This window comes from Bubalus kerabau, chromosome X (assembly GCF_029407905.1).
Source record: "Bubalus kerabau isolate K-KA32 ecotype Philippines breed swamp buffalo chromosome X, PCC_UOA_SB_1v2, whole genome shotgun sequence".
Classification (NCBI taxonomy): Eukaryota; Metazoa; Chordata; class Mammalia; order Artiodactyla; family Bovidae; genus Bubalus; species Bubalus kerabau.
The window spans coordinates 147641064-147650154 of record NC_073647.1 but is presented as its reverse complement, the minus strand read 5'-3'; positions in this window follow the sequence as shown (position 1 = coordinate 147650154).

Here is a 9091-nt window from a genome sequence, read left to right as displayed (position 1 = left end):
CTCAAAAATATTATGTAAAAATGTATGACAGTATAAAGTTATTAGAGACATTTTATATTTTAAAAAAAGAGAGAAAGAGAGAGTCTGCCTACCAATGCAGGGGACGTGGATTTGATCCCTGGTCTAGGAACCAAGATCCCACATGCTGAAGGGCAACTAAACCCATGTGCCATAACTACTGAAGCCCACATGCCTAGAACCTGTGCTCCATAACAAGAGGAGCCAGTGTGGAGAGAAGCTCACAGCGTGACTAGAGAACGCCCGCGAGCAGCAATAGTCAGCGCAGCCACAAAATACATAAATAAGTTATAAAAAGAAAATAGTCAATTAATTTTTGACTATTAAAAATTTTGACTAATTAAAAAATAATTTTTAAATTTTTATTTTTAATATAAAAATTAAATAGTCAAACTCATAGACTCAGGGAGTAGAATGGTGCTTACCAGGGGCTAGAATAAGGTGGCTGGAGCAAATGGGGAGACGTTGGTCAAAGGGTACAAACTTCCAGTTATAAGATGAATAAGCTGAGGATCAAATGCAAGGCATGATTATTACATTACTAATACTGTATTTTACACTGGAAATTTGCTAAGAGAGTAGATGTTAAATGTTCTCACCACACCTGCCCCCACAAAGTGGTAACTATGTCAGGTGGTGGATATGTGGTGATCATTTCACTCTATGTGCATATATTAAACCACCACATTGCAGACCTTCAATATATACAATTTTTATTTGCCAATTCTGTCTCAATAAAATCAGGGAGAAAAAGAAAAAGGAAGAAAAAAAAACCCACCAGTCTAGAGTAATACACGTCAACTGCACATCCACTGATACGAATGCAATTAGTAAAAACATTAAGATTCTGTTTACACCAAACTATACTAAATAGTCTTTGTTTAAAAAAGTCAATTAGGTGCAAAACACATGTTCATTTTTTATCGGGCACTAATTGCCTGCATAAAGTAACAACTGTACTTGAGACTTAAAATCATAAAATTTTGAAGCCACCAACTATCTTGAAAATAGGAGTACAACCAGAGCTCTGATTTATGGGTTTGGAAATTGCATATGTTCCTGTTTAAACATGTGCCATGTTCAACCATATGTGGTTCCTTTAAATCTATTTATAGACGGTAAGTATATTTAAGGCAGTCATGTGTAGCACACCGGTTGTAGATAAAATTGCACAATGTCTTTTTCTTCTCTTTGACTATCAGACTGAAGACTTGCCTGTTAGTCGATTTTAATGTGCAGGAATCACCTGGGGACCTGATTCAGGAGGTCTGGGTTGGGACCTGAGACTCTGTATTTCTAACAAATCCCAGAGGGTCACTTCCATCTCTCTGTCTCTCAATTAAATGGGCACTCCGTAGTCCTCATCTTCCACTTCATCTCAGCATCATGTGACATCATCCTCATCACCCTCGCTTCCTTGATTTCTTGGACACTGCTCTCCTGATTTTTCTTCTCTGTCTCCTCCTCTTCACTGTCCTTTCCAGGCTCATCTTCTGCCAGCTGTGAACAATTAGAATTCTTCAAAGCTCAATTCCCATCATCTTTCCATCTACTCCAAACATTGCCCTTAGGTCAGTGGTTCTCCACTGAGGTGTATTTTGTCCCCCAAAGGACATTTGGCAGGGATGGATGGTTTTCACAGCTTGAGGGGAGGAGAGGTGCTCATGGTATCTAGTGGGTAGAGGCTGGGGATGCTGCTAAACACCCTACAATGCACAGGACAGCTCTCCCCTCAAAAGCATTCCCCCGACACACTTCATCCCAACAAAGGCCTCTTTGTCGGTAATGCTGAGGTTAATAAGCTCTACCCTAGGGCAGTGCTTCTCACACTGTAGCATGCCTGGCAACCGCCTGGGTCTGTTGTTGAATTCAGATTCTGATTTAGCAGGTACAAAGCGGGCTTTTCTAAGGAGCTTCCAGGAGGTGCCAATGTGGCTGGTCCAGGGACCACAGATTGGATAGAAAGGCTCTAAACTATATCATTTCTATGCAAGGCGTCCATCACTGTCCTTACCACAGGAGACCTGAACTACGTGTCTCTAGTTCACAGCTCTTTCTTGAGCTCCATAGATGATGGTCAACTACTGACTCAGCATCTCCAATGTGGGTATTGGAAACCTCCCCAAATCAATATTATTAAGCCACACTTGTGATCTCCTACCTCCAAATGCTGTCCTCTTTCAATGCTGTCTCGTTCAGTCAACTCATTTTCACATCTCAGCTCTGGTGGTCTTCCTTAGGCTGCCTGCTCCTCCAGTTCCCCAATCTGACTCAGTACTCTGACCTGTAATGTGAGAATTATATAATCTTCTAGAACATTCTTCCTTTCCTTCAAAGTACTTGACTCTCCCCCAATATGACTATCTGAGTAATGAGTTTCTGCATAAGCTCTGAAGAAATGAAATATTTCTATTTTTGCTGATCAGCATCTCCTTGGGCCCTAGAATGATGCCTGGTCCATACTAATATTTATTGACTACCTGAATAAAATGAATAAATGAATGAGTGAGTGAGTGAATATAATTGACAGCTTCTAAATACATCAATATAATGCAGAATACAAATTCTAAATAACTTATTCAGCACTATTTCATAAATGCTTAAAAGGAAATTATGGCACCCAATCAATAATACACAACTGAGCAACTGAACTGAATTGAATCAATAATAAGGAATCTTAGAAATGATATCTTTAGTGCCCTTGAAGGTAATGACTCTGTCTGTCTCCTGAAAGGATGAGAAACCTTTAAGTTTTGGTCTGAGACTCTAAAAAGAAGAGTCTTCTTCATTTCATGAGTCCAAGCATGGCCTGATGTTGTAGAAGCTAATTTATTAATATAGTACATTTAATTGAGATTTTATTCATGTCTTATTGATTCAGAATGATACTCTGGAGGGAGTTTCCTCTTCTACTTACACTAAAAATTTCTTTAATTGAATATAGTTGATTTACAACGTTGTGCTAGTTTCAGGTGTTCAGTTTAGTTCAGTTGCTCAGTCATGTCTGACTCCTTGTGACCCCATGGGCTGCAGCACGCCGGGCCTCCCTGTCCATCACCAACTCCCAGAGCTTGCTCAAACTCATGTCCATCGAGTTGGTGATGCCATCCAACCATCTCATCCTCTGCATCCCCTTCTCCTCCTGCCCTCAATCTTTCCCAGCATCAGGGTCTTTATCAATGATTTAGTTCTTTGCATCAGGTGGCCAAAGTATTGGAGTTTCAGCTTCAGCATCAGTCCTTCCAATGAACATTCAGGATTGATTTCCTTTAGGATTGACTGGTTGGATCTCCTTGCAGTCCAAGGGACTCGCAAGAGTCTTCTCCAACACCACAGTTCAAAAGCATCAATTCTTTGGCACTCAGCTTTCTTTATAGTCCAACTCTCACATCCATACATGACCACTGGAAAAACCATAGCTTTGACTAGACAGAACTTTGTTGACAAAGTAATGTCTCTGCTTTTTAATATGCTGTCTAGGTTGGTCATAGCTTTTCTTCCAAGGAGCAAGTACCTTTTAATTTCATGGCTGCAATCACCATCTGCAGTGATTTTGGAGCCCAAGAAAATAAAGTCTGTCACTGTTTCCATTGTTTCCCCATCTATTTGCCATGAAGTGATGGGACCGGATGCCATGATCTTTGTTTTTTGAATGCTGAGTTTTAAGCCAGCTTTTTCACTTTCCTCTTTCACTTTAAGAGGCTTTTTAGTTCCTCTTCACTTTCTGCCATAAGGGTGGTGTCATCTGTATATCTGAGGTTATTGATACTTCTCTTGGCAATCTTGATTCCAGCTTGTGCTTCATCCAGCCTGGCATTTTTCATGATGTACTCTGCATATAAGCTAAATAAGCAGGGTGACAATATACAGCCTTGACGTACTCCTTTCCCGATTTGGAACCAGTCTGTTGTTCCATGTCTGGTTCTAACTGTTGCTTCTTGACCTGCATACAGATTTCTCAGGAGGCAGGTAAGGTGGTCTTGTATTCCCATCTCTTTCAGAATTTTCCACAGTTTGTTGTGATACACACAGTCAAAGGCTTTGGCGTAATCAATAAAGCAGAAGTATGTGTTTTTCTGGAATTCTCTTGCTTATTCCATGATACAACAGATGCTGGCAATTTGATCTCTGGTTCCTCTGCCTTTTCTAAATCCAGCTTGAACATCTGGAAGTTCACGGTTCGTGTACTGTTGAAGTCTGGCTTAGAGAATTTTGACCATTACTTTGCTAGCGTGTGAGATGAGTGCAGTTGTGTTGTAGTTTGAACATTCTTTGGCATTGCCCTTCTTAGGGATTGGAATGAAAACCGATCTTTTCCACTCATGTGGCCACTGCTGGGTTTTCCAAATTTGCTGGCAAATTGAGTGCAGCACTTTCATAGCATCATCTTTTAGGATTTGAAATAGCTCCACTGGAACTCCATCACGTCCACTAGCTTTGTTCATAGTGATGCTTCCTGAGGCCCACTTGACTTCTCATTCCAGGATGTCTGGCTCTAGGTGAGTGATCACACCATCGTGATTATCTGGGTAGTGAAGATCTTTTTTGTACAGTTCTTCTGTGTATTCTTGCCACCTCTTCTTAATATCTTCTGCTTCTGTTAGGTCCATACCATTTCTGTCCTGTATTGTGCCCATCTTTGAATGAAATATTCCCTTGGTACCTCTCATTTTCTTGAAGAGATCTCTAGTCTTTTTCATTCTATTTCTTTGCATTGGTCGCTGAGGAAGGCTTTCTTATCTCTCCTTGCTATTCTTGGGAGCTCTACAGTTTCAGGTGTATAGCACTACTATATACAAAATAGATAACCAACAAGATCTCTTCACTCAGTGACATCAAGTCCTAAAGTGGGGTATGTGGTCTGCTATGGGCTGATTGATGATAGTTGGAAAATGGTAACTGCTCCTGCCCGTCTCAGTCCCCTGGCTCTTGTTCTCTCAGAACAGCCTGCCAATAGAAGGGCACACCCCCAACACCCTTGCTTCTACCACCCTGAGGTAAGCCCTGTATAACAGGGCACCTTCACTCTGGATTGAAGTTTCTTCTTTTCTGCCTGTAGCTGGGTGGGCCAACTCCATGGAGTTGGGGGGTTGGAGAGGTGTCAAATGACAAGTCTATGCCATGGGCATCAAATTTAGCAAATGCTGGGTCTTAACCCCACCTGACACCAGAATGTATAGCTCAGCAGGAGAGAAGAGTAAGGAACTTGACTCCCCCAGACCCCAACAATTCTGCAAACTTCACGTTCTAAATGGAATCCTAAATGTCCAAGTGAACCTCACCAAGGTGGGACTTGATGCAGGTTTGGTATCCAGCACCTCTTAGGGAGAGATCAACTGTGCCCATCACATTCTCAGAAGAGAGCACTTTGTACTTTTGTATGTAAACCTTGATACGGTCTCTCTCCACAGGGCTTTTTAAAAGAAGTTTTTGGAAAACAGGAGATATCAGGAAAATTGTAAACTCACATGTGACAATGGAAAAACCCCATTATATTCAGAGTCAGTGAAAATACCAGGAGATGGTGGGGAAGGGGAAGAACAGGAAAAACTGCATCCTGATTTTTGACAGTAAAGAAGCACACAGGCTTCTATGCAGATGAACACGGAGCTCCTTCAGACTTGTGGATTTTCTTCATCTTCTTGTAGGATCATAGGAAAAAGCAGAACTGGTGACATATGGGAAATTGGATCAACGAAAAGGGACTTTCCTCTGATAAGTTTTGAGCAGGAAGTGGTCAGCATTCTCATGGTACGAAGATTATGGAAAATGAAAACTTATACTTACAAAAAAGGCCTAAAAAATGAGCTCTGGGTATCTGAGACATTTCTGGAAAGTCTCATGGACTTCAATTCAAAGAAAGCAAGAGGAGACCAAACACTGAGTGAGACTATGTAATGCATGGAAGCACTAACAAATGAAATATCACCCTTTGCATAAAAAAATTTAATTATATGAATATAATACATGAAATACATAAATTTTATACAGCAGAAAAGGCCAGAAGAAGGAAATTTCCAGATACTGTACACTAAGAGCCAAAGACTAAAAATATTAGTGAATATGAGGAATGAATTAGTGAATATGAGGAATGTTCTATATATATAAGAGCAAGTGAGCATGCCATCATCTTTGACTTGTTTAATGCTACCTGTGGGAAGTGGTCATGAAACCCCCAAGCATCATGCCCACCCAGAGACAGTTTTCATCAACTCACAGTTAAGTAGGATGGGAAAGACTGCTAATCCTCAAACTATTAAATTACAGCAGGCTTTAAAGATGCCATTCATGGGCTGAGGGGGGTGATGAGGAGGTGGAGGAGGAGAACAGGTAGATTAGTCAGAAATAGGAGACAGAGAGAGAGTGCTTAGTGAGTGAGACTGGAGTCAAGAGAGCGACTAAAGGGTGTCACTACTACCTAAACCACAGTTCAACATGGCGGCCATGTTATATGGAAAGAGGAGATGTGTCATAGGGAAAAGAAAGCCACTCACCCAGTTAACTCAGGTTTTTCATCTACACCCACATGTGCAAATGGCAATGCATGGCCAGCCCCTTCTTGAGACAACAAGCCAAGCAATGGAAATAAGTGGTTGAAACAAAGAGTTAATAGTCTATGGTCCACAATATTTTTATATTGCCCTCTCATTAATAAACAACATTGAACATACAGCCCTACATATTTCTGTGTTAACACACTGGACATATGATAAAATAGCCACAGACACACTTTCTAAAAGATGATTATATCTATTATATTCTCTGTCCGCACCCCACTTTGGGACCTAGCACCCCACTCCAGTACTCTTGCCTAGAAAATCCCATGGACGGAGGAGCCTGGTAGGCTGCAGTCCATGGGGTCGGGAAGAGTCGGACACGACTGAGTGACTTCACTTTCACTTTTCACTTTCATGCATTGGAGAAGGAAATGGCAACCCACTCCAGTATTCTTGCCTGGAGAATCCCAGGGATGGGGGAGCCTGGTGGGCTGCAGTCTATGGGGTCACACAGCGTCGGACACGACTGAAGTGACTTAGCAGCAAGGGTCTCAGTAGCAGACCAGCAACACACATTAAGTTCCACTAGGTGGCGCTCTGCACCGCATATGTACAACCACAGTCAGCATCTAATTCAGTCAGACACTAGGAAACTGAGTCAAGACATCCTTGAAACCGTGAACACAAGCAGCAACTCTACTGGTCAGGATCCTCAGGACTTTGAATCACTTCGCCACCTGTCTCTGTCACTTCTCAAATCTGTTCCGTTTGTGCCTGCCCAAACTGTCTTCACATTTTAGTCCTGAACAGAACTGCCAATCTTATATGGTTAGACTATGTCCCTCCTGAAAACAAGCACCGAGAGGGAAGCAATTTGAGTTGAAGGGCAGTGGGTTAAGAGCACCGAGGTCTGGACGCAGGAGAAAGAGAAATTGAGCATATCTGGGGGCTCAGGCTTTCCTTGCTGAAAGGATCCCCGTGTTGACTCTCCCTGGTATCCCAAAGGAAGATGTGGTGCTTCCTGCACGGGCTCTGCAAACCAGGTGCTTCAGAAGCACTTAGGGAGTTTCCAAAATGTCCTGAGTACCAGAGATCAGGATCTCTGGCATGAAGGACTGGAATCCACATGCTATCTAAGCTCCTTGGGTGAGTCTGCTGCTGCTGCTGCTAAATCGCTTCAGTCATGTCCGACTCTGTGTGACCCCATAGATGGCAGCCCACCAGGCTCCCCCATCCCTGGGATTCTCCAGGCAAGAACACTGGAGTGGGTAGCCATTGCCTTCACCAATGCATGAAAGTGAAAAGTGAAAGTGAAGTCACCCCTGTAAAATTGGGAGAACCAACTGGTCTGAGTGGACAGAGCTGGGTCAGTTTGGGGTAGGGCCATTTCCAGCCTCATGGACCTTGGCAGTTGACTTAACACATCTGATCACACCTTCATCTCTGAGTTAATCCATCCTCTTTAAGGTGGAGCCCCTAATACCACCTTCAGGGAGCTGCTTGGCATTTGCTGCTTTATAAATCCCCTCCACTTCCCTCTCCAGACCCCACTAGATAACGCTGTCCAGGTACCAGTGACTTCATCTTATGCCCTTCTTCGCAAGATCCTTCTTGCTCTCTCCTCACCTGTCATTCTCTTGGGGACCTACCCTCAAGAGGAAGAGCAAATTGGTGATTATTTTACAGTTCATTCTTCCCATTCCACTTTCATCGAAGGGCAACTAAATGGTGGGAAATGAGGACCCAGGGGAGAGAGATGAGCACTATAAAAGATTGTTATTTAATGCATTTCTTGTTGTTTAGTTGCTAAGTCACGTCTGACTCTTTTGAAACCCCAGGGACTGTAGCCCACCAGGCTCCTCTATACATAGCATTTCCTGGGCAAGTATACTCCAGTGGGTTGCCATTTCCTCCTGCAGGGAATCTTCCAGGATCAGGGATTGAACCCATGTCTGCTGCTTGGGAGGTGGACTCTTTATGAGACTGAGCCACTGAACCACCAGGGAAGCCCACTTAATGCATACCACCTGATTACAAGGTCCTGCTTGGTGGACCACCACTTGGACCTGCCCCAGGAGTATTACCCACTGTTTCAAGGTGATTTCAGGACAGCAGGCTGGTTCTAACTGCCAAAAAAGTCCACCCCCGTCCCACTCCCTGCCAGTTTTCTTAGCAGCACAGTCCCCGTGGACAAAGGGCCTCAGATATGGGTTCATGGAGATGTTCCTACCAAGTTCTATGGCTCATGCAATTCACTATTGCAAAAGCCTCTGGGCTGTCTGACCTGCTGCATCTCCTTGGCCAGTGACGGGTGAAGCAGTCATGTGTACCATACAAGACAAAGATGGTGTCCTAGTTGTCTGTCTCTGGCCTTTGCTTCAGGGGCGCCACCAGCCAGGATCCTGAGAACCATTTTCTTGTGTCAGAAGCATCTGCCCATCTCACCGTGACCACTGGTGGGCTCTAAGGGATGTCTGAAAATTGCCACAAGGCCACAGGGACTTCCTCTTACCCTCCAGAAACTAACAGACTGTTTCTGGAGGGTGCTTGTGAGACACTGGGACTCAAACCTCCTC